This window comes from Dromaius novaehollandiae, chromosome 10 (genome assembly GCF_036370855.1).
Source record: "Dromaius novaehollandiae isolate bDroNov1 chromosome 10, bDroNov1.hap1, whole genome shotgun sequence".
Taxonomy (NCBI): Eukaryota; Metazoa; Chordata; class Aves; order Casuariiformes; family Dromaiidae; genus Dromaius; species Dromaius novaehollandiae.
The window spans coordinates 26,171,720-26,193,989 of record NC_088107.1 but is presented as its reverse complement, the minus strand read 5'-3'; the positions used below and the strand labels follow the sequence as shown (position 1 = coordinate 26,193,989).

Sequence of the window (22,270 nt, the reverse complement as noted above, 5' to 3'; positions counted from 1 at the left end):
CTGTTGCCTAGCTTTTATACACATTGATAAGTTCCTCCTCAGCATGGTCTTCTCCTGGCTAATGAATCCCCGCCCTGTTAGTCTCTCCTCTAATGACAGATCAAACTGGAAGAGCGGGGTGTTAACACACTTCTGAAACAACCCAGCTAGAATGAGAAAGAGAAGTCATCCTTCTTGGGCTGTCACCATACGCACCATCTGGACACTTCCCTTCCACTCTGCAACCGTTTAACAGGAAAGCTCTTTTCCCCCAGGGCAGGCAGTGAGGTGGGATTGTCACATGAGCAGGAAACTTTCCCACCACAGCTCTTTCTCCTGTGAATAAGTCCACACACACACACACACACACACACACACACACACAAAGACAACATTTGAGCTGAGACCCTAAAGCTGGCTTGTACCTTCAAGACAGAAAGAGACATCTTGGGGGCTCTGCAGATTGGGGAGCAGAGAGCAGGGGAAGTCCCTGATGCCTGGAGAAAGACAAGTGCTGCACCAGTCTCCAAACAGGGGAAGAAAGACTATCTGGGGAACCCCAGGCCACTCAGCCTCACGTCAGTCCCTTGGAAGGCCGTGGAGCAAGTCCTCTTCACTATATCCATCCATGGATGGAGGGACAACAGGCGATGTTGTCTCCCTTGTCTTTAGCAAGGTTTTGGACATGGTCGGCCACAGCATCTTTGCATCCAAGTTGGGACGTCATGGTCTGAGGGGGGTGGACCTCCAGAAGGAGGAACACAAAGTCCAGCGCCTGCATGGACCAATTGCCCTGCACTGGGGACTGACTGGGTGGGGAGCTGCTCTGCTGGACAGGCCCTTGGGGGTCCTTGTGAGCAGCTGGCAGTGCAGCCTGCCAGGGTGGGGCCTGGCACCGGCGCGGGAGGCACTGGCCCTGTGAGCGGAAGCTGAGGGAACTGCCCTTGTTTAGGTGGGACCCAGATGGGAAGGTTTTGGGGGGATCTAATTGCAGCCGTTGAGTACCTACGAGAAGGTGGGAGGATGAGAGCCAGTAGCTAGGCAGGAGTTGAAATGGGTGCCAGCCCCGAGGCCCTGACCTCTTTGGGGACAGCAGAGGTGCAAATCCTATCAACCCCAGAGCCCGTTCAGGGAGCTGATCCGACCCGAGGGACTCCCCTCGCTCCTTCACCACAAGCCATGGGCTTCTCTGAGCGGCGCAGACTGGAGAGCACAGCATGCGCGGAGAAGGATTTCTGGGAGGAAAGTCTCCACACTTCCCAGTCTGGGGAAGGAAAAGACTGGCAGGCAGAAGTCTGTCAGGAGTGGGACTTGAACCCACGCCTCCCACGGAGACTGCGACCTGAACGCAGCGCCTTAGACCGCTCGGCCATCCTGACCTCTTGGCCAGCTTCCGCTCTTCTCCCTAGAGCCTGCCTGAGCCGGGGAGGGGAGGGGATGGATTCAGGCTCCTCCTGTGCGTGGGGCACAGAGAGCTGGCTGCTGGCAGGACCTCTCCCCTTGTGGCGCTGGGCTCTTTGGAGGCAACAGCAGGAGCTGGAGGCATTTCAGAGCAGGGAGCAGAGGGGCCCAAGGCACATGGTCAGGAAACTTCTTCCGGCTGTGAGAATGCAAAAGGGAATTCTTCAATGGCAGAACCAAAGGAACTCGCGGGGCAGGCGGTTCAAGATGCCCACAGTCACCTGCTCTTGGCTCCTCAGGGCTCTGACACTGTCGTAAACCAACGAGGACGCCAGAAGAAACTCGTGGGTCTGCAGGTCCCAGCAGCACGCTTTGGCGCCTTTGATTTCTTGCCTGCAAGCCCCGCTACACCCAATGGCTTCAGGCACTGCCACCGCCTCTTTCTCTCTCCATGCATGTGCCTGCTTGGGCACCCATGTACAGGTCCTTGTGCCATTTGGTGAGCCTGGCTCTGTGCATAGGAGACAGTCTTTCTTTGGGCAGGGAGGCTGCCAGTCCCTCCTTGGGCAGATGCAAACCCCAGAAGACCAGGGGACAGCTCCGTTCCAGCGGTGGCCTTGCCATCCGCAAGGCAGCTCCTGCTCTGAAGGCTGTCCCCTCTGGAGCCTGTCTCTGGCTGCCTCTCCCCAGCAGACAGGAGGGGGTGGTTCCTGATGTTTCCTGCCCCATAGCCTTCCTGCTGGCCCCAGTTCTGCCCCTGCTCTCCTGTTCCTGCCCACCTCCAAAGCTGGCCTGGCTGGTGGCTGGGGAAGCACAAGCTGGGCAGAACCTGGCGAGTCGGGAAGCACCACTTCCCCAGCTCCGCTGCTCGTGGCACGGCGTCCTGGGGTGGGCTCAGGCCACCAGCCTTTGGGGAGCAGCCAGATGTCCTCCCCACTGGCGCCACAGCGCTGCCCCTGTGGGGCCTCTCAGGGCCACCTTTTCCTGCCTCAGAAATGGCCCAGCCCCCTGGATGCTCTGGGTGGGCAGAGGCAGTGTGTTAGGGCTGGGAGTGTAGATCAGGCACCGTGGGCAGCCCCACGCCTGGCTCTGGGGTTTTTCCATGTGAACATCCCCTCCCCGCACAGCTTGGAGTGCAAATTGAGCCTGTGGGCACCTCTCCCTTCTTGCACTGTAAAGGAACACTGCCAAGCCCACTCATCCCCCCCGCCCCCACCCACCCATGCACACACACACACACGCACGCACACACACATGCGCACACACACACACACACACACTGTACTCCTCACAGCAATTTTCTGAGGTGTTATTTTCAATCTTCATCTTTAACCTTCCAGGGCATTAATCTTCTGCTTGCCAGGTACAACGTCCAACAGCAGCAGGTTGAGCTCTGGGCCAGGCAGGAAATCCCTCTCCTCTGGCCCACGTGTCAGCAGTGCAGAGAGGCCGTCAGCGTGGAGTCCCTCCTCAGCAGGCAGTCAGCACTGGTCTCAGCTGGGAGCCCGTAGCTGCCCCAAGCAGTCCTGGTGCCATATCAGCAGTTCTCTTCAGCACCCTCACCTGGGGGCCCTGGGAGAGAAAGTGTGGAGCCCCACAGACAAAGAGACGGGCGAGACCCATCCACGGGTGAGGAGACGGCCCATGGAGAGACTCTGCCAAGAGAAGCCAAGGCCTTGGGTGTCTGGGGAGGGAGGACAGGGGCAGAGCAGAGGCTGGTGCCTCTCCGCCCAGGGCTGTGGGGACCGTGCCTTCCCTCTGTGCTGCTCTGCTCACACCAGCCCTGAGGGTGATCTCTGACAGGGCTGTGTGTCCATGATATGGAAGCCATGGGTGGGCTGCAGTGTTCTTGGCTCTCTCAGCACAGGCACGGATCCCGGTACAGCCAGTGCAGCCGGGAGAATGTCTCTACAGAAGTGCCTGGGTGGGTGCGTTCATGTGGGAAGCAGCAGCGGCGCTGGGGTATTTCCGCTCTTACAGGCCTGGGAGCAGGCAGAGATGCTTGGGGTGTGAAACGTGGAGGAGCGGCCAGAGGCTGTGTGCAGGGAGGGGGAGGCAGGACTGACGTGGGCGCTGGGAGAAGTGGGGCAGAGGCATGTGCCTGCAAGCACTTCTTTCACTGTGATGAGCACAGCCGCCTGCCAAGCAGCCCATCTCTGCTTGACTCCAGTCCCTGGCATGCACTTTCACCAAGGCAGGCATTGCTGAAGCCAGGCCTGTCTCTCCTGGGCTCTGGGGGGGTGCCCCATCCTGCCTGTGCATGCACTAAGGGGAGTGGCTCCCCCAGGGAACATGAACTTGTTGGTGAAAGCTGGACTCTTTTCTAGCAGGAGGTGGAAGTGCCTCTGCAGCAGGCGCCTGGAAGAAGAAAAGGGCGCGTGCGTGCGTTGGCCGGGAATCGAACCCGGGTCAACTGCTTGGAAGGCAGCTATGCTCACCACTATACCACCAACGCATGCAGACCTACGCCTGCCTCCTCCTGCTCCTCCCAGGCACCATCTGACCCTCTCTGAGCTTTCAGGACTATCCCAGGAGTCCGAAAGGTGAGGAAGATGTAGCAGAAGGAAAAAGAACAGGAAGCGGCATTTGGATAGGGTCTTTCCCTTCCCCCATCTCTTCTCCTGCTGCTGCAAAAACTTGCAGATGTTTCCACGTGGGGGGCCTCCCTTCCCGTCACAGAAGCACACACATCTCGGCTCGGGCCGCGTGGGAAAACATGCCCCTTTGAAGAAAATCCACCCCTCCCCATAGGTGAGCAGTCCTCTGTCAGGAAAGCTGTGAGCCTGTGCAGCTGGGAAAGGAGAAAGGTGGTTCCCACACACCCTGGCGATGCTGGGGGAAGCTGAGGATGACTAGAGGGATGGGGGGTGCACTGGGCATGCTGTGCAGCTGGAGGGACTGCGGCTGCGGGGCTTTGTCCAGGGCTGGAGCTTCGTCGCTCCAGGCAGCCCAGAAGAGGACAGTGCCCTGTAGCTGGCAGGATTCCAACCTGTGTGGGGAAACTCCCCTGGACTTCACATCCATTGCCTTCCTCGCTCAGCCGCAGCCACCCACCCCAAACCTCTTGGCAGCAGTGATCACGTGCCCTGTGCAACGTCATCCAGCTTGCTGCGAGTTTCAGGGCCAGACTGTGTTGGGGTTTTCCTTTCCATCCTTGGGACACACCACAGCTGGGCACCCACAAACAGATGAGCACATTCAGAGTGCATTCACCACACCTGGGACTCTGAGGGAGGTGTCTCATTTACCTCCCAGTCCCTGCTGTGCAGTGAGGTGGACTGGACAAGAGGCGCCACCAGATGCCCAGCCCCGCAGAGGAAGCACTGCTGGGGAAGTCCCGGAGTTCCAGCTGCCTCCCCAGGGTGAGGAGTCTTTCCTCCCTGCCTGCCTCTGAGGCCTGGGGGCTCTAAGCACTAGGGTTGGGACCTGCGCTGCGAAGGAGAAGTGCCTGCATCCAGGGTTTCAGAGGCGTAACCCCAGGGCTACGGCTGCAGCTCCCAGCGCCTGGTTGTCAGGGTGGCATCTGGGATATGCTGATGCCGGAGCAGCATTTGACTCTCCCTCTGGCATCTCTGTGGCTGGAGGGGAGGAAGGGAAGGGAGCTCCATGTATCAGGTCTCTTAAGATGGAAGAGAAAGCAGAGAGCCCAAGAGTAGGAGCTGAAGAGGAAAGGCTGCAAGGAATCCAAGGACCCCGATCTTGAAGTTTTGAGACAGTGGAAACAGGAGACACACAAACGGCACTGTCTGCTGGCGTGGCTGCCCTCCGGCTCTAGAGAGCTGGAGAAAGAACTCAGGGGAGGCGTTAGGAGGGGTGAGCTACGTGGAAGGGCAAATGGTGGGGTGAAGGGAACCGGAGGGACGTAGACGAGTGGGGGGAAAGAGAAAGTTTGATGTCCGAGAATGAACCACTGTAGAGGTCTGCTTGTGCACGGTTTTGTCTGGATGGTGACCACAACCCAAGTCAAGAGGCTGATCTTGCTTGAAATCCAATGTATGGCTCCAGGGATGCATAGGAGGCATTTCTGTCATTTCCGTGGCCCTGGTGCAGTGTTAGGGGCAGCTGCTGGGCTGTCAGGGTCAGCAAAAGCAAGGCTGCACTGCAAGGGAGTTTCTGTCCTCCCCTGCAGAGGCAGCTCAGTGGGGCAAACACAGACTCCTCCCATGTGTGATGCGCAGGAGACAGTGTCAGAAGGGCAAACCAAGGGGGCCTCAGCTCGGGCACACAGCCTTTGGGCTTCCTGGGGAGACATTTTTCCTCCATGGGCCCAGGCCCAGGCTCAGGCCCAGGCAAGAGGAACAGAAGCCCCCTTGAGCCCAAGCGCTGGTGCTGTCAGTGTGCAGGAGCGGCAGGGAGGGCTCTGCAAGCTCCCCACCCAGATCCTGGGGGGAGCAGAGTGGCGCAGCGGAAGCGTGCTGGGCCCATAACCCAGAGGTCGATGGATCAAAACCATCCTCTGCTAAGGCCCTTTTTTCCCAGTCCCCTCCCGGCTGAGGCCTCTCACTTTGCACACTTCCACCAGCACTCCCCTCTGTGCGGTGCTCCAGGGCTGGTGGCAGTTGTCCTGCTCCTCAGCCCCTTGCCTGTGCTGCTCCTGCCCTCTCTTTTGCTTTCTTAGCATCTTCTCTCACCTTCTCCTTTGCTTTCTTAGCATCCAGACCTCACAAAGTGCGCCTGAGGAGCAGAGAAGGCTGTGGATCACCAGGCAGACAGGACCACAGAGAGGTCCCCCCACAGGAGTGTGGGTGTCCTGGGGACAAAGCTGATTCTTCCTTCCCTTCAGGGAGCTAAACCCCCAGCTTCCTGGTGGCAAGCGGGGACCTTCACCGCTGTGCAGGTGGAGAGGAGGTGAAGGCTGGTGCTTGTTCAGGGAAGACAAATCCAGCGGTCTGGAAGACCTGGGGGATTTCTCCTTCCTAGCCTCTTGGCTGCCACTCCCATTCGTAGGTCCAGCCAGGGGCAAGGCTGAGCAAGCTTTCACAATGGGCACGTGTGCACGTGCGCACACACACACACACACACAGAGAATACACACCCATGACCTGGCCACATGTATGAATGCAGACAGAGAGCAGTGCCTTCATGAGCACCCACAGAAACACCCACTCACGCTGGCGTCACCACCACGAATGGCCCAATCCTTTCTTCCTCGTGGGCTAGTCAGGACTGCAGTGCCACAGTGGACACCCCCTCCTCTCCTGATTCACACGTACATGCACACCTGCAGGTCCCTCAATCCCCAGCCCAGACCATAGGTCCGACCAGAGTCCCTGCCTGGGCCATGAACCCTGTTTATCCACCTCCTGCTCCAACCAGCCAAATGAGCCAAGGAAAACTTCTTTGCACATCCCTGAGATGTGACATAGGAGGCCAAGGTTGGACCTGCTCCTCATGAACAGGGAAAACTTGGCCGGAGACTTAATGACCAACAGCAGGAATAAAGCCACAGTGCTTGGGCATGCTGCAATGGTCTTAGGAAAGGCAAAGCTAGACTTGTGTTGGGACTGGCAAGGGACATCGAGAGCAAGAAGGAGAGCTTTTACTGCTGCAACGCTGTTGCTACCCTTGTTATCCCTGACTGCAGCAAGGCCTTTGGCATGGTCTCTCAGTATCATTGGAGCTAGTCTGCTGAGTTGCGGAGAGGAGACCTGGATGCTGACTTGTGTGGCAAATGGGCTGGGCTGTCAGGCTCAAAGGTTTGTGCTCGGTGGTACAAAGGCCAGCTGGTGGCTGCTTCCCAGTGTCGTCCCTGAGGGATCACTCGGGGTGCCAACGGGCTTTAACGTCTTAAGGGGTGACCTGGACAGTGGGACAGAGGGTGCTTGTAGCACATTTGTTGGAGAGACGAGTCTGGGGCAATGCAGCCGAGAAACTGGAGGGCAGCGCTGGTAATAGGAGAACCTCGACTGGTGGGAGAAGGGGGCCAACAGGAACCGCCTGCAGTTCAACAAGGGCAAAGGCAAGTCACAGGAGCACGGTATCACAGAACCGTTGAGGTTGGAAGGGACCTCTGGAGATCATCTAGTCCAAACCCCGCTCAAAGCAGAGCCAGACAGGGCAGGTTTCCCAGGACTGTGCCCTGGGAGGTTTTGACTATCTCCAAGGGTGGGAGCACAGCTTCTCTGGGTAGCCTGTTCCAGCATTCAACCACACTCACAATAAAACAGCTTTCCCTTCTGTTGAGACGGAATTTCCTCTGTTTCAGTGTGTACCTGTTGCCTCTTGTCTTGTCGCTGGGCATCACCGAGAAGAGGCGCACTCTGACTTCTTTACACCTTCCCATCAGATACTTGTGTATGTTGATAAGATCGCCCCTGAGCCTTGTCTTCTCCAGGCTAAACAATCCCACGGGTCCCAGCCTCTCCCCCTATGACAGATGCTGCAGTCCCTTCTTCATCTTTGTGGCTGTTTGCTGGGCTTGCTCCTGTACGTCTATGTCTTTCTTATGCTGGGGAGCCCAGAGCCAGACACAGCACTCCAGATGTGGCCTGACCTGTGTTGAGTGGAGGGGAAGGATCACCTCCTCTGCCTGGTGGCTACGCTTTTCCTGTTGCAGCCCAGGATGCTGTTGGCCTTCTCTGCCATGAGGGCGCATTGCTGTCTCATGTTCAACCTGCTGCCTGCTCGGACACCTGCGTCTTCCCCTACAAAGCTCCTCCTTGCTGCTCAGAGCCAAGCCTTTACTGGTACATGGGGTTATTCTTCCCCAGGTGCGGCACATTGCACTTCCCTTTGTCAAGCTTCATGAGGTTCCTTTCTGCTCATTTCTCCAGCCTGCCAAGTTCCCTCTTGGTGGCAGCACCAAGATGCGGGGAGCCAGGGCCCAGAACGACTACAGAGGCGGGCATGGGGAAAGGGCAGGACAAAGGACACCGCTGTCAGCCCCAGGCGCAGGATGGGTTCAGTCACGCTGAAAGAACAGAGCCGGAGGGCAGGGAAGCAAGGAGGACCAGAGTGCATAAAGCAATCTACCCAACAGCCATGCACGGGTATAAAAATGCAAACACGCTGAGGAAAGCCACCAGAGAAGCAGCAGCTTGAGGCCCCACTGAGATGTGAACTCACAGCTCCAGTTCCAGAGCGCAGAGCGGGGTAGCACCGTCATTCCTGGGGGGTCCCTTCTGGAGAGCTCTGGCTCAGGAGGGCAGCGGGGCCAAGGGAAGCAGACTGCAGCTCTGCTGCTGGGAGAAGTGCTGTGCTGGGGGTCAGACCTGCTTCTGATGCATCCCCCGGGGAGCATCAGGCTGCTCTGCTGCTCCTCTCAGAGGCTGGCCAAGCAAGGAGGGGCCACCCATGCTCTGGTTTAACTCCCTTCCCTGTCAAGAGGAGATCCTGCGTTCACCTTGTGGAAATGCCTGTGCTGTGAGCTTTTATCACAGAAAGCTCCCTGTCCAAGACGGATCACCCAGGAGGTTTCTGGAGGGTCTTGACAAGGAAAAGGTTGCCTACACACATCCCTGAGCAACCCGACGTAGTCGTCACTGCTTCGAGCAGGGCATTGGACTAGCCCACTCACAGAGGTCCCTTCCAACTCAAACAGTTCAATGCAAGCTGAGCAAAGCGATCGATGCTCTGCGCTTCTCACTGCTGCTGGGGCAACACCTGCATTGCAGTGCCCTGTCTGAGTCCCCCAGGACCAGAGACGCATCAGAAACCTGGAGAGAGCAACAGGCCCAGGGCCAGACTCAGTCAGGCGGGGCTGAAGCCCATGCCGTAGGAGCAGAGGTCGACGGCATTGGCTTTGTGCAGCCTGGAGGAGAGAAGGCCCGGAGGGGAGGCGGGGAAGGGAAAACCCAGCTCTGGCAATGGGAAAACAAGCCTCAGCGAGTACGGTGCAGCCCTGACACAGGCTGCGCGAGGGACACTGGCATCTCCGTGCGTGTCGGTGCTCAGACCATGAGCCGCCGGGTGGAGCTGGGAAGTTTGGCCTGTTTGGAGCAGGACGTTGGCCCTGAGGACCTTTAGGGCGGTCCTTCCTCCCTCACCTCTTTGGGGATGTGCTGAGTCACAAGGGCCCTTGACCAGCCACAAAAGGGCTGGAAGGCAGGAGCATGCGATTGCCTAGAGGCACCAGGGGCTTCAGCAATAACGCAAACCATTTGGAAATGCCCTTCAGGAAAGTGGCACTTCAGGAAGAATGAGGACACAAGCTCGGTATTCCTGGCACGCCTGAGGCCAGGACACCATCTCCACCAAAGTCAACAGCAGGGCGACTCACGTTTCCCTGGAGTTCAGGGATTTTCCCAGCTCTTCCACAGTACGATGGCTCCCAGCTGCTCCGGGAGACCGATCCAACGTTGCTCTGGAATGAAAATGCCTTGAATGCGCCACGCCATCCCTCACCCAGGAGAAACAGCCGCACGCTTGCAGCTCGCTGCCCCGAGCCACTCCTAGAAAGCAGCCCACGCAGGCTTTTGGCCTCCGCAATGAAGCTGCTGCGCAAAACAGGTCCATTTGGGTGTGGGTCACTTTCAGGGAAGGACGCAGGAACCTCTTTGATCTCCCTCCTACACCTTGATCTGCTTGTTGGCAGGAGATTCTCCACTGCCCAAGCAGAGCCCAGACCCCCGCCTGCAAGAAGCGTGAAGGCCCACTCAAGTCCCCTACGCACATGGCTATGGAGATCCCAGAGAGTGACCGCTTGCCCTTTCCACACTGGAGGGGACCAACCCGCTCTCTGGCTTCGTCCTGCTCACCATGAACCTGCCGTCGTTCCCAGGCTCCAAGGCAGCTGACGGAGGCTGTGGTGCAGCCTGACCAGCATCAGAACTAGCAACATTGTCACAGCCCTCACTCCTGCCCCCAAGGCGCTTGCCTCCAGCTCACTAGCATCCTTCCTTGCTGTGGAGCTTTGCCACGGCCCTGCAGACCTGACTCTCGTCTCCCTTACGGGACTGCGCAGCCTTCACGTTCTCCCTGAACTTAGCCCACCACCTCCGGAGCGTCTGCCATAACCTGCAGGGAGAGATGTCTCTCAGGGTCAGCCTGAGTCCCTCCACGGAAAGCACTCGAGCGCTGGCTTGAGGTGTCCTTCATGGCCAAACCTCACCACGGCTCATGGCCATGCTCACCACGGGCAGAGGCGGATGAGCCAAAGGCAATCCGCATGACGCAAATCCGCTTAAAAACCTCTCTGGACAGCGAGCCTGACACCTCCAACTTCACGGGCCCTAGGAGTCCGCAGGGGTGGCTGCGACACAGATGAGTCGTTCCACCATCAACTCCTATGAAGTGGGAGCAAAACATTTCAGCTGAGAGAGGCAAGGGCTTAATCACCAGCGAGAGCTCTGCAAGCAGCAGCAGCCACGAGTGTTTGGGTGCTTCATGAGCAAGGAATGTTTTGGGCCCCCTGGGGCTCTGGGACACAGCGTAAAAGCCTGTGCTGCGCCAGGCTCTGCCATCCTCCTCTCTTTGCCTCACTTTCCTTGGGGAACTAGGTAAGCCTGGCTCCGCTCCCTCTCTTCCTACGGGCTGAACGGCTCTCATGCTGGCTACTCAACCTTGATAGGTGGCTGGCAAGCTTGGCACTTGAAAAGAAATGTTTAAGGTCCTTTACCTCTTTCTCCTTTCCAGCGGGGTGGTGATGGAGAGCTGGGAAGAGGAGGGTGCATTCAAGCAGAAGGGGGATCTCTGGGTTCAGCTGCGGGGGATCTCTGGGTTCAGCTGCGGGCATGCGAGTGCCCCAGAATTTCCACCTGCAGCAGGTCGTCCCTAACCAAATAGCCCAGCGCATCCCCTGCCATCTTGAAGGCAGAAACATTTCTTTTGGAGATGTGGTATGAGCGGTCTTTGCAGAGCTGCTTTAAGCCCACTCTGATGCATTTCACGTGAAAAGCTGGTCAGCATTCCCGTGCTGTGTGACTCGGAGGGCATGTGACCGTGCGTCCTGAGGTCGCTCTGGAAGCAGGAGTGAAGGGAGGCCTCAGCAGCCTCCCCCTGCTCTCAGGGACGAGGGCAGCCTCTTGAGTGAGAAGAGGGAGCAGAGCTCTTCCAGCTTGGTGGTTTCCAATAGGGCAGCCACAGGGGAAGGCCTGTGTGGCATGGCAGATGAAGAGCTAGGGGAAGGCATTGCGGGCTTGCCCAAACCATGCCTGCAGCTCCTTGCGGGATCTCGTCTAAGCATGGGGCTGGCCTTGCTAAATCAGTTCTGCTCCAAACCCAGGCGCGGGGCAGTTGCCACGCACTCGGCATTATCCGGGGTCCTCCAACTTCTGCCCTCTTTTCCCTCCCCTGCTCTGTGTTTCAGCTTTGCCTCCCTCACAGAGAGATGTCTTGCTTCAGACCCTGCCTGCCACGCCCCTGCGGCACCTCTGGCCCAACCCCACTTGCAAGCAGCTGCAATGAGCCGTGCATCGCCCGCTGCGCTGACTCGACGGTTGCCATCCAGGCCTCCCCGGTCGTGGTGACCCTGCCTGGCCCCATTCTCACCTCCTTCCCTCAGAGCACAGCCGTGGGATCCTCTCTGTCAGCTGCTGTTGGCAGCTCCCTCAGTGCTGCGGGGGTGCCCATCACATCTGGCGGCTCCCTTGATCTGGGCGCGGTCGGACTGTGTCTGCCTCCCCCCCGCTGCAGTCTAAACTGCTGAAGCCAGACGATCATCCCCTTCGGCGCCACCACCCAGGAACCTGGAAGGAAATGGGCACCCGAGACTGCAAGCACGGCCATGGCTTGCAGACGAGCTGGGTACCCCCATCCCACCTGGGGCGAGCCAACGGTGCCCGCTGCGCCTCGCTGCATGGCAGGTCTTGCCACGCTGCCTCTGGCTCTGCTTTTCTTCAGACTCCTCGGGAAAGAGCTCCTGCTCTTCCACTTGGCTGCATCTCCGCTTGATGGGCACAGGGTACCAGGGTTAGGAATTGCTGTTGTGGGGACGTGATTGCCACAAGGTAGAGGGGGAATGGGAAGAGGCAAGCACTTTGCCTGGTGCTTGTGCTGGGGAAACAAGCAATTCTCTGTGCTTCACTGAACCCTGGGAACGTGTGTCTTGCTCTCTGTACTGCTTCACTGCCCTTTTGCCTCCCTTCTCATTAAAGACGTTGTGCAGCATAGCTGGAGACTTGTGGTGCTGTTTCTTTCTCCTCCAGCCTCCGTTAGCCACCCGCTCTGCCTGCAAAAGCATTGCCCTCTGTCCTGAGCTTACTTCTCTCTGCCGGCAGCTGGGGAGGGACTACCTCCCCTCTCCCAGCACATGGGACACGTGTAATCAGGTACCTGCAAGCATGGGGCACTGCCAGATTTGGGTGGAGCTCCCTCAATGGATCCCAGAGCACCAAAACTAAGCAAATGGGCTCAGAAGGATGGAAGACCGGCACTATCAAGGCCACAGGCAAAGGCGACTTTTCAGTCTCTGTGAGCCTCAGAGGAACAGAGCATGACTCTGCTGCCTGGTCATCCCGGCCCCCCGATGGCTCTCAGGGTCAGCTGTGAGGCCCTCCACCAAAAGCACTCACAATCTCCCTTCAGGGGTCTTCATTTTCCTCTGCCAACGTACCCGGTGGGCCTTGAACGTGTCTTAGGAATTGTGCTGAGCTGCCTCCCTCTTTCCATACATTGGAAGCCCGCCAGGCAGCCCACTGCCCTCGAGAAGGACGTGGAGTTGGAGCCCTTCTGCTGCTTGCAGGTGAACCTGCCTTCAGCTGCTTGCTGTGCTGCTGTGCAGGGGCAGGATGCAGAGAGGTGGAGGGCAGAGGCCGTAAGGGAGCGTGCCGGGAAGGGTGGCAATAGGTATTTTCAGCAGTCAGCAAATGTGCCCTTGCACAAGGGAATGCGGACCCTCAAAACCAGGCAGATTTGGTGACTCCTTGCGTCCTCTTTGAACTTCAGCATCCCATCGGATGTTGCATCTCCTGAGAGTGACGCTTGTGTCAGGAAGGCAAGGCAGACCTAAGGGTGTGATGAGTGGCGAGGATGAAAGGCCTGGCAGCAAGAAAGGGAAAAGAGAATTGCCTGCCGCTCAAGAGAGCAGATCCTTCCCTTTGCCTCTCCTCAGCACTGCTGACACCACCTGGAGTGCTGGAGTGCTGTGTCCCATTCTGGGCTTCCCGGTACGAGGAAGATGGACCTATTGGCGTGAGGCCAGCAAAGGGCTACGAAAATGGTTGAGGCCTTGGATCATCTGTCAAAGCAGGAGAGGCTGGGCAGGAGCTGGGACGGTTCAGCTTGGAGAAGAGAAGAGAAGAGAAGAGAAGAGAAGAGAAGAGAAGAGAAGAGAAGAGAAGAGAAGAGAAGAGAAGAGAAGAGAAGAGAGAAGAGAAGAGAAGAGAAGAGAAGAGAAGAGAAGAGAAGAGAAGAGAAGAGAAGAGAAGAGAAGAGAGAAGAGAAGAGAAGAGAAGAGAAGAGAAGAGAAGAGAAGAGAAGAGAAGAGAAGAGAAGAGAAGAGAAGAGAAGAGAAAGAGAAGAGAAGAGAAGAGAAGAGAGGGCTCAGGGGGACCTTATTGATATGCATCAGTACCTGAGGCGGTGGAGGGGGCAGGGGCAGGGGAGTGAAGAAGAAAGAGTCAGCTGCTTCTCACTGGGGCCCCACAACAGGGCAAGCAGTAGCAGGCACAAGCTGCAATACAGCAAATCCCACTTAAGCGCACAGAAGACAACTCTTCTCCTGTGAGGGTGGTCAAACATGGGAATGGGTTCCCCAGAGAGCTTCTGGAGGCTCCATCCTCGCAGCCATTCTCAACCTGACTGCACAAGGCCCTGAGCAGCCCCCTCTGCTGGACCCTGCTTTGAGCATGGGAGTGCACTAGACAGCCTCCAGAGGTTCCTTCCCACCTCAGCTCTTCTGCGACCCAGCGCTGGATCCCTCAGGCAGAACCGGCCGTCAGGGACAAGGGAGGAGAGACGATGCGGGGAGCCAGCGCCCAAAACGGCTTCAGAGGCGGGGATGGGGAAAGGGCAGGAGAAGGGGCACTGCTGTCAGTCCCAGGGGCAGGATGGGTTCGTGGGATCAGTCACGGTGAAAGGGTCCTTCCTTGCTGTTGAGCTTCAGGTGTCCGTCATGGCTAAATTCCACTATGGCTGATAGCCATGCTCACCATGAGGAGGGGCATGAGCTGAAGGCAATCTGTGTGGTACAAATCCTCTTTTCAGGCTAAGTTCGCTAGTAACACTGTCCCGTTTAGCACACAAGCTGGACTGTGCATCACGTGCCCTCGCTCATGCAGCTCTTCAGCCCTTCATTCCCCCTCTCCTCGCTCCCTTCTCTTTTTCCAATGTAGAGGTACTTCCAGGAAGCAAATACTGAATGCCATCACACTGCTCTCTAGTGCTTGCTACCTCCATTTCTCAGCTGACCCTCACAGTGCCAGCCTCATGCCTGCTATGGGGGAAATGATCTTGTGTGAGATCAGACTCTCCACATTACGTGGCGTGTCCCACAATGACTCCGCAGGAAAGTAGGCAGCTTTCCAAAGAAAATCCTTCACTGCTGAGCTCCAAGATAAGGCTTCCCCCTCTCCTCGCTCCCTTCTCTTTTTCCTTTCCCAGAGTTTCACTCTCTCCTGCCACCAGACTCCTGAAATTTCTCCATCTCTGCCCTGAGAGCTTCCCAGTAGCCCTGTGAAGGCTGCCGCCGCAGGCTTCTGAATTCATCACTGTTGCCTAGCTTTTATACACATTGATAAGTTCCTCCTCAGCATGGTCTTCTCCTGGCTAATGAATCCCCGCCCTGTTAGTCTCTCCTCTAATGACAGATCAAACTAGAAGAGCGGGGTGTTAACACACTTCTGAAACAACCCAGCTAGAATGAGAAAGAGAAGTCATCCTTCTTGGGCTGTCACCATACGCACCATCTGGACACTTCCCTTCCACTCTGCAACCGTTTAACAGGAAAGCTCTTTTCCCCCAGGGCAGGCAGTGAGGTGGGATTGTCACATGAGCAGGAAACTTTCCCACCACAGCTCTTTCTCCTGTGAATAAGTCCACACACACACACACACACACACACACAAAGACAACATTTGAGCTGAGACCCTAAAGCTGGCTTGTACCTTCAAGACAGAAAGAGACATCTTGGGGGCTCTGCAGATTGGGGAGCAGAGAGCAGGGGAAGTCCCTGATGCCTGGAGAAAGACAAGTGCTGCACCAGTCTCCAAACAGGGGAAGAAAGACTATCTGGGGAACCCCAGGCCACTCAGCCTCACGTCAGTCCCTTGGAAGGCCGTGGAGCAAGTCCTCTTCACTATATCCATCCATGGATGGAGGGACAACAGGCGATGTTGTCTCCCTTGTCTTTAGCAAGGTTTTGGACATGGTCGGCCACAGCATCTTTGCATCCAAGTTGGGACGTCATGGTCTGAGGGGGGTGGACCTCCAGAAGGAGGAACGCAAAGTCCAGCGCCTGCATGGACCAATTGCCCTGCACTGGGGACTGACTGGGTGGGGAGCTGCTCTGCTGGACAGGCCCTTGGGGGTCCTTGTGAGCAGCTGGCAGTGCAGCCTGCCAGGGTGGGGCCTGGCACCGGCGCGGGAGGCACTGGCCCTGTGAGCGGAAGCTGAGGGAACTGCCCTTGTTTAGGTGGGACCCAGATGGGAAGGTTTTGGGGGGATCTAATTGCAGCCGTTGAGTACCTACGAGAAGGTGGGAGGATGAGAGCCAGTAGCTAGGCAGGAGTTGAAATGGGTGCCAGCCCCGAGGCCCTGACCTCTTTGGGGACAGCAGAGGTGCAAATCCTATCAACCCCAGAGCCCGTTCAGGGAGCTGATCCGACCCGAGGGACTCCCCTCGCTCCTTCACCACAAGCCATGGGCTTCTCTGAGCGGCGCAGACTGGAGAGCACAGCATGCGCGGAGAAGGATTTCTGGGAGGAAAGTCTCCACACTTCCCAGTCTGGGGAAGGAAAAGACTGGCAGGCAGAAGTCTGTCAGGAGTGGGACTTGAACCCACGCCTCCCACGGAGACTGCGACCTGAACGCAGCGCCTTAGACCGCTCGGCCATCCTGACCTCTTGGCCAGCCTCCACTCTTCTCCCTAGAGCCTGCCTGAGCCGGGGAGGGGGGGGGATGGATTCAGGCTCCTCCTGTGCGTGGGGCACAGAGAGCTGGCTGCTGGCAGGACCTCTCCCCTTGTGGCGCTGGGCTCTTTGGAGGCAACAGCAGGAGCTGGAGGCATTTCAGAGCAGGGAGCAGAGGGGCCCAAGGCACATGGTCAGGAAACTTCTTCCGGCTGTGAGAATGCAAAAGGGAATTCTTCAATGGCAGAACCAAAGGAACTCGCGGGGCAGGCGGTTCAAGATGCCCACAGTCACCTGCTCTTGGCTCCTCAGGGCTCTGACACTGTCGTAAACCAACGAGGACGCCAGAAGAAACTCGTGGGTCTGCAGGTCCCAGCAGCACGCTTTGGCACCTTTGATTTCTTGCCTGCAAGCCCCGCTACACCCAATGGCTTCAGGCACTGCCACCGCCTCTTTCTCTCTCCATGCATGTGCCTGCTTGGGCACCCATGTACAGGTCCTTGTGCCATTTGGTGAGCCTGGCTCTGTGCATAGGAGACAGTCTTTCTTTGGGCAGGGAGGCTGCCAGTCCCTCCTTGGGCAGATGCAAACCCCAGAAGACCAGGGGACAGCTCCATTCCAGCGGTGGCCTTGCCATCCGCAAGGCAGCTCCTGCTCTGAAGGCTGTCCCCTCTGGAGCCTGTCTCTGGCTGCCTCTCCCCAGCAGACAGGAGGGGGTGGTTCCTGATGTTTCCTGCCCCATGGCCTTCCTGCTGGCCCCAGTTCTGCCCCTGCTCTCCTGTTCCTGCCCACCTCCAAAGCTGGCCTGGCTGGTGGCTGGGGAAGCACAAGCTGGGCAGAACCTGGCGAGTCGGGAAGCACCACTTCCCCAGCTCCGCTGCTCGTGGCACGGCGTCCTGGGGTGGGCTCAGGCCACCAGCCTTTGGGGAGCAGCCAGATGTCCTCCCCACTGGCGCCACAGCGCTGCCCCTGTGGGGCCTCTCAGGGCCACCTTTTCCTGCCTCAGAAATGGCCCAGCCCCCTGGATGCTCTGGGTGGGCAGAGGCAGTGTGTTAGGGCTGGGAGTGTAGATCAGGCACCGTGGGCAGCCCCACGCCTGGCTCTGGGGTTTTTCCATGTGAACATCCCCTCCCCGCACAGCTTGGAGTGCAAATTGAGCCTGTGGGCACCTCTCCCTTCTTGCACTCTAAAGGAACACTGCCAAGCCCACTCATCCCCCCCGCCCCCACCCACCCATGCACACACACACACACGCACGCACACACACACACACACACACACTGTACTCCTCACAGCAACTTTCTGAGGTGTTATTTTCAATCTTCATCTTTAACCTTCCAGGGCATTAATCTTCTGCTTGCCAGGTACAACGTCCAACAGCAGCAGGTTGAGCTCTGGGCCAGGCAGGAAATCCCTCTGACTCTGCCAAGAGAAGCCAAGGCGGGTGTCTGGGGAGGGAGGACAGGGGCAGAGCAGAGGCTGGTGCCTCTCCGCCCAGGGCTGTGGGGACCGTGCCTTCCCTCTGTGCTGCTCTGCTCACACCAGCCCTGAGGGTGATCTCTGACAGGGCTGTGTGTCCATGATATGGAAGCCATGGGTGGGCTGCAGTGTTCTTGGCTCTCTCAGCACAGGCACGGATCCCGGTACAGCCAGTGCAGCCGGGAGAATGTCTCTACAGAAGTGCCTGGGTGGGTGCGTTCATGTGGGAAGCAGCAGCGGCGCTGGGGTATTTCCGCTCTTACAGGCCTGGGAGCAGGCAGAGATGCTTGGGGTGTGAAACGTGGAGGAGCGGCCAGAGGCTGTGTGCAGGGAGGGGGAGGCAGGACTGATGTGGGCGCTGGGAGAAGTGGGGCAGAGGCATGTGCCTGCAAGCACTTCTTTCACTGTGATGAGCACAGCCGCCTGCCAAGCGGCCCGTCTCTGCTTGACTCCTGGCCAGCGTAACCTCCACCCTCAACAGCTCTTCTGCTTCAGTCCCTGGCATGCACTTTCACCAAGGCAGGCATTGCTGAAGCCAGGCCTGTCTCTCCTGGGCTCTGGGGGGTGCCCCATCCTGCCTGTGCATGCACTAAGGGGAGTGGCTCCCCCAGGGAACATGAACTTGTTGGTGAAAGCTGGACTCTTTTCTAGCAGGAGGTGGAAGTGCCTCTGCAGCAGGCACCTGGAAGGAGAAAAGGGCGCGTGCGTGAGTTGGCCGGGAATCGAACCCGGGTCAACTGCTTGGAAGGCAGCTATGCTCACCACTATACCACCAACGCATGCAGACCTACACCTGCCTCCTCCTGCTCCTCCCAGGCACCATCTGACCCTCTCTGAGCTTTCAGGACTATGCCAGGAGTCCGAAAGGTGAGGAAGATGTAGCAGAAGGAAAAAGAACAGGAAGCGGCATTTGGATAGGGTCGTTCCCTTCCCCCGTCTCTTCTCCTGCTGCTGCAAAAACTTGCAGACGTTTCCACGTGGGGGGCCTCCCTTCCCGTCACAGAAGCACACACATCTCGGCTCGGGCCGCATGGGAAAACATGCCCCTTTGAAGAAAATCCACCCCTCCCCATAGGTGAGCAGTCCTCTGTCAGGAAAGCTGTGAGCCTGTGCAGCTGGGAAAGGAGAAAGGTGGTTCCCACACACCCTGGCGATGCTGGGGGAAGCTGAGGATGACTAGAGGGATGGGGGGTGCACTGGGCATGCTGTGCAGCTGGAGGGACTGCGGCTGCGGGGCTTTGTCCAGGGCTGGAGCTTCGTCGCTCCAGGCAGCCCAGAAGAGGACGGTGCCCTGTAGCTGGCAGGATTCCAACCTGTGTGGGGAAACTCCCCTGGACTTCACATCCATTGCCTTCCTCGCTCAGCCGCAGCTACCCGCCCCAAACCTCTTGGCAGCAGTGATCACGTGCCCTGTGCAACGTCATCCAGCTTGCTGCGAGTTTCAGGGCCAGACTGTGTTGGGGTTTTCCTTTCCATCCTTGGGACACACCACAGCTGGGCACCCACAAACAGATGAGCACATTCAGAGTGCATTCACCACACCTGGGACTCTGAGGGAGGTGTCTCATTTACCTCCCAGTCCCTGCTGTGCAGTGAGGTGGACTGGACAAGAGGCGCCACCAGATGCCCAGCCCCGCAGAGGAAGCACTGCTGGGGAAGTCCCGGAGTTCCAGCTGCCTCCCCAGGGTGAGGAGTCTTTCCTCCCTGCCTGCCTCTGAGGCCTGGGGGCTCTAAGCACTAGGGTTGGGACCTGCGCTGCGAAGGAGAAGTGCCTGCATCCAGGGTTTCAGAGGCGTAACCCCAGGGCTACGGCTGCAGCTCCCAGCGCCTGGTTGTCAGGGTGGCATCTGGGATATGCTGATGCCGGAGCAGCATTTGACTCTCCCTCTGGCATCTCTGTGGCTGGAGGGGAGGAAGGGAAGGGAGCTCCATGTATCAGGTCTCTTAAGACGGAAGAGAAAGCAGAGAGCCCAAGAGTAGGAGCTGAAGAGGAAAGGCTGCAAGGAATCCAAGGACCCCGGTCTTGAAGTTTTGAGACAGTGGAAACAGGAGACACACAAACGGCACTGTCTGCTGGCGTGGCTGCCCTCCGGCTCTAGAGAGCTGGAGAAAGAACTCAGGGGAGGCGTTAGGAGGGGTGAGCTACGTGGAAGGGCAAATGGTGGGGTGAAGGGAACCGGAGGGACGTAGACGAGTGGGGGGAAAGAGAAAGTTTGATGTCCGAGAATGAACCACTGTAGAGGTCTGCTTGTGCACGGTTTTGTCTGGATGGTGACCACAACCCAAGTCAAGAGGCTGATCTTGCTTGAAATCCAATGTATGGCTCCAGGGATGCATAGGAGGCATTTCTGTCATTTCCGTGGCCCTGGTGCAGTGTTAGGGGCAGCTGCTGGGCTGTCAGGGTCAGCAAAAGCAAGGCTGCACTGCAAGGGAGTTTCTGTCCTCCCCTGCAGAGGCAGCTCAGTGGGGCAAACACAGACTCCTCCCATGTGTGATGCGCAGGAGACAGTGTCAGAAGGGCAAACCAAGGGGGCCTCAGCTCGGGCACACAGCCTTTGGGCTTCCTGGGGAGACATTTTTCCTCCATGGGCCCAGGCCCAGGCTCAGGCCCAGGCAAGAGGAACAGAAGCCCCCTTGAGCCCAAGCGCTGGTGCTGTCAGTGTGCGGGAGCGGCAGGGAGGGCTCTGCAAGCTCCCCACCCAGATCCTGGGGGGAGCAGAGTGGCGCAGTGGAAGCGTGCTGGGCCCATAACCCAGAGGTCGATGGATCGAAACCATCCTCTGCTAAGGCCCTTTTTTCCCAGTCCCCTCCCAGCTGAGGCCTCTCACTTTGCACACTTCCACCAACACTCCCCTCTGTGCGGTGCTCCAGGGCTGGTGGCAGTTGTCCTGCTCCTCAGCCCCTTGCCTGTGCTGCTCCTGCCCTCTCTTTTGCTTTCTTAGCATCTTCTCTCACCTTCTCCTTTGCTTTCTTAGCATCCAGACCTCACAAAGTGCGCCTGAGGAGCAGAGAAGGCTGTGGATCACCAGGCAGACAGGAACACAGAGAGGTCCCCCCACAGGAGTGTGGGTGTCCTGGGGACAAAGCTGGTTCTTCCTTCCCTTCAGGGAGCTAAACCCCCAGCTTCCTGGTGGCAAGCGGGGACCTTCACCGCTGTGCAGGTGGAGAGGAGGTGAAGGCTGGTGCTTGTTCAGCGAAGACAAATCCAGCGGTCTGGAAGACCTGGGGGATTTCTCCTTCCTAGCCTCTTGGCTGCTGCTCCCATGCGTAGGTCCAGCCCGGGGCAAGACTGAGCAAGCTTTCACAATGGGCACGTGTGCACGCGCGCACACACACACTCACACAGAATACACACCCATGACCTGGCCACATGTATGAATGCAGACAAAGAGCAGTGCCTTCATGAGCACCCACAGAAACACCCACTCACGCTGGCGTCACCACCACGAATGGCCCAATCCTTTCTTCCTCGTGGGCTAGTCAGGACTGCAGTGCCACAGTGGACACCCCCTCCTCTCCTGATTCACACGTACATGCACACCTGCAGGTCCCTCAATCCCCAGCCCAGACCATAGGTCCGACCAGAGTCCCTGCCTGGGCCATGAACCCTGTTTATCCACCTCCTGCTCCAACCAGCCAAATGAGCCAAGGAAAACTTCTTTGCACATCCCTGAGATGTGACATAGGAGGCCAAGGTTGGACCTGCTCCTCATGAACAGGGAAAACTTGGCCGGAGACTTAATGACCAACAGCAGGAATAAAGCCACAGTGCTTGGGCATGCTGCGATGGTCTTAGGAAAGGCAAAGCTAGACTTGTGTTGGGACTGGCAAGGGACATCGAGAGCAAGAAGGAGAGCTTTTACTGCTGCAACGCTGTTGCTACCCTTGTTATCCCTGACTGCAGCAAGGCCTTTGGCATGGTCTCTCAGTATCATTGGAGCTAGTCTGGTGAGTTGCGGAGAGGAGACCTGGATGCTGACTTGTGTGGCAAATGGGCTGGGCTGTCAGGCTCAAAGGTTTGTGCTGGGTGGTACAAAGGCCAGCTGGTGGCTGCTTCCCAGTGTCGTCCCTGAGGGATCACTCGGGGTGCCAACGGGCTTTAACGTCTTAAGGGGTGACCTGGACAGTGGGACAGAGGGTGCTTGTAGCACATTTGTTGGAGAGACGAGTCTGGGGCGGGGGCAATGCAGCCGAGAAACTGGAGGGCAGCGCTGGTAATAGGAGAACCTCGACAGGTGGGAGAAGGGGGCCAACAGGAACCACCTGCAGTTCAACAAGGGCAAAGGCAAGTCACAGGAGCACGGTATCACAGAACCGTTGAGGTTGGAAGGGACCTCTGGAGATCATCTAGTCCAAACCCCGCTCAAAGCAGAGCCAGACAGGGCAGGTTTCCCAGGACTGTGCCCTGGGAGGTTTTGACTATCTCCAAGGGTGGGAGCACAGCTTCTCTGGGTAGCCTGTTCCAG

At 58.0% G+C, this 22,270-nt stretch overlaps 4 non-coding genes across 4 annotated transcripts; 1 reads left to right on the top strand and 3 right to left on the bottom strand.

The window, feature by feature from the left end:
- Positions 1-1,275: 1,275 nt before the first annotated feature.
- On the bottom strand, positions 1,276-1,358 carry TRNAL-CAG (transfer RNA leucine (anticodon CAG)). Its single transcript has one exon. It is a non-coding gene; the product is annotated as a tRNA-Leu (tRNA).
- A 2,405-nt stretch (positions 1,359-3,763) lies between these two features.
- On the bottom strand, positions 3,764-3,835 carry TRNAG-UCC (transfer RNA glycine (anticodon UCC)). Its single transcript has one exon. It is a non-coding gene; the product is annotated as a tRNA-Gly (tRNA).
- Positions 3,836-16,233: 12,398 nt separating this feature from the next.
- TRNAL-CAG (transfer RNA leucine (anticodon CAG)) lies at positions 16,234-16,316 on the bottom strand. Its single transcript has one exon. It is a non-coding gene; the product is annotated as a tRNA-Leu (tRNA).
- Positions 16,317-20,518: 4,202 nt separating this feature from the next.
- Positions 20,519-20,590, top strand: TRNAM-CAU (transfer RNA methionine (anticodon CAU)). The gene has a single exon. It is a non-coding gene; the product is annotated as a tRNA-Met (tRNA).
- The last annotated feature ends 1,680 nt before the right edge of the window (positions 20,591-22,270 follow it).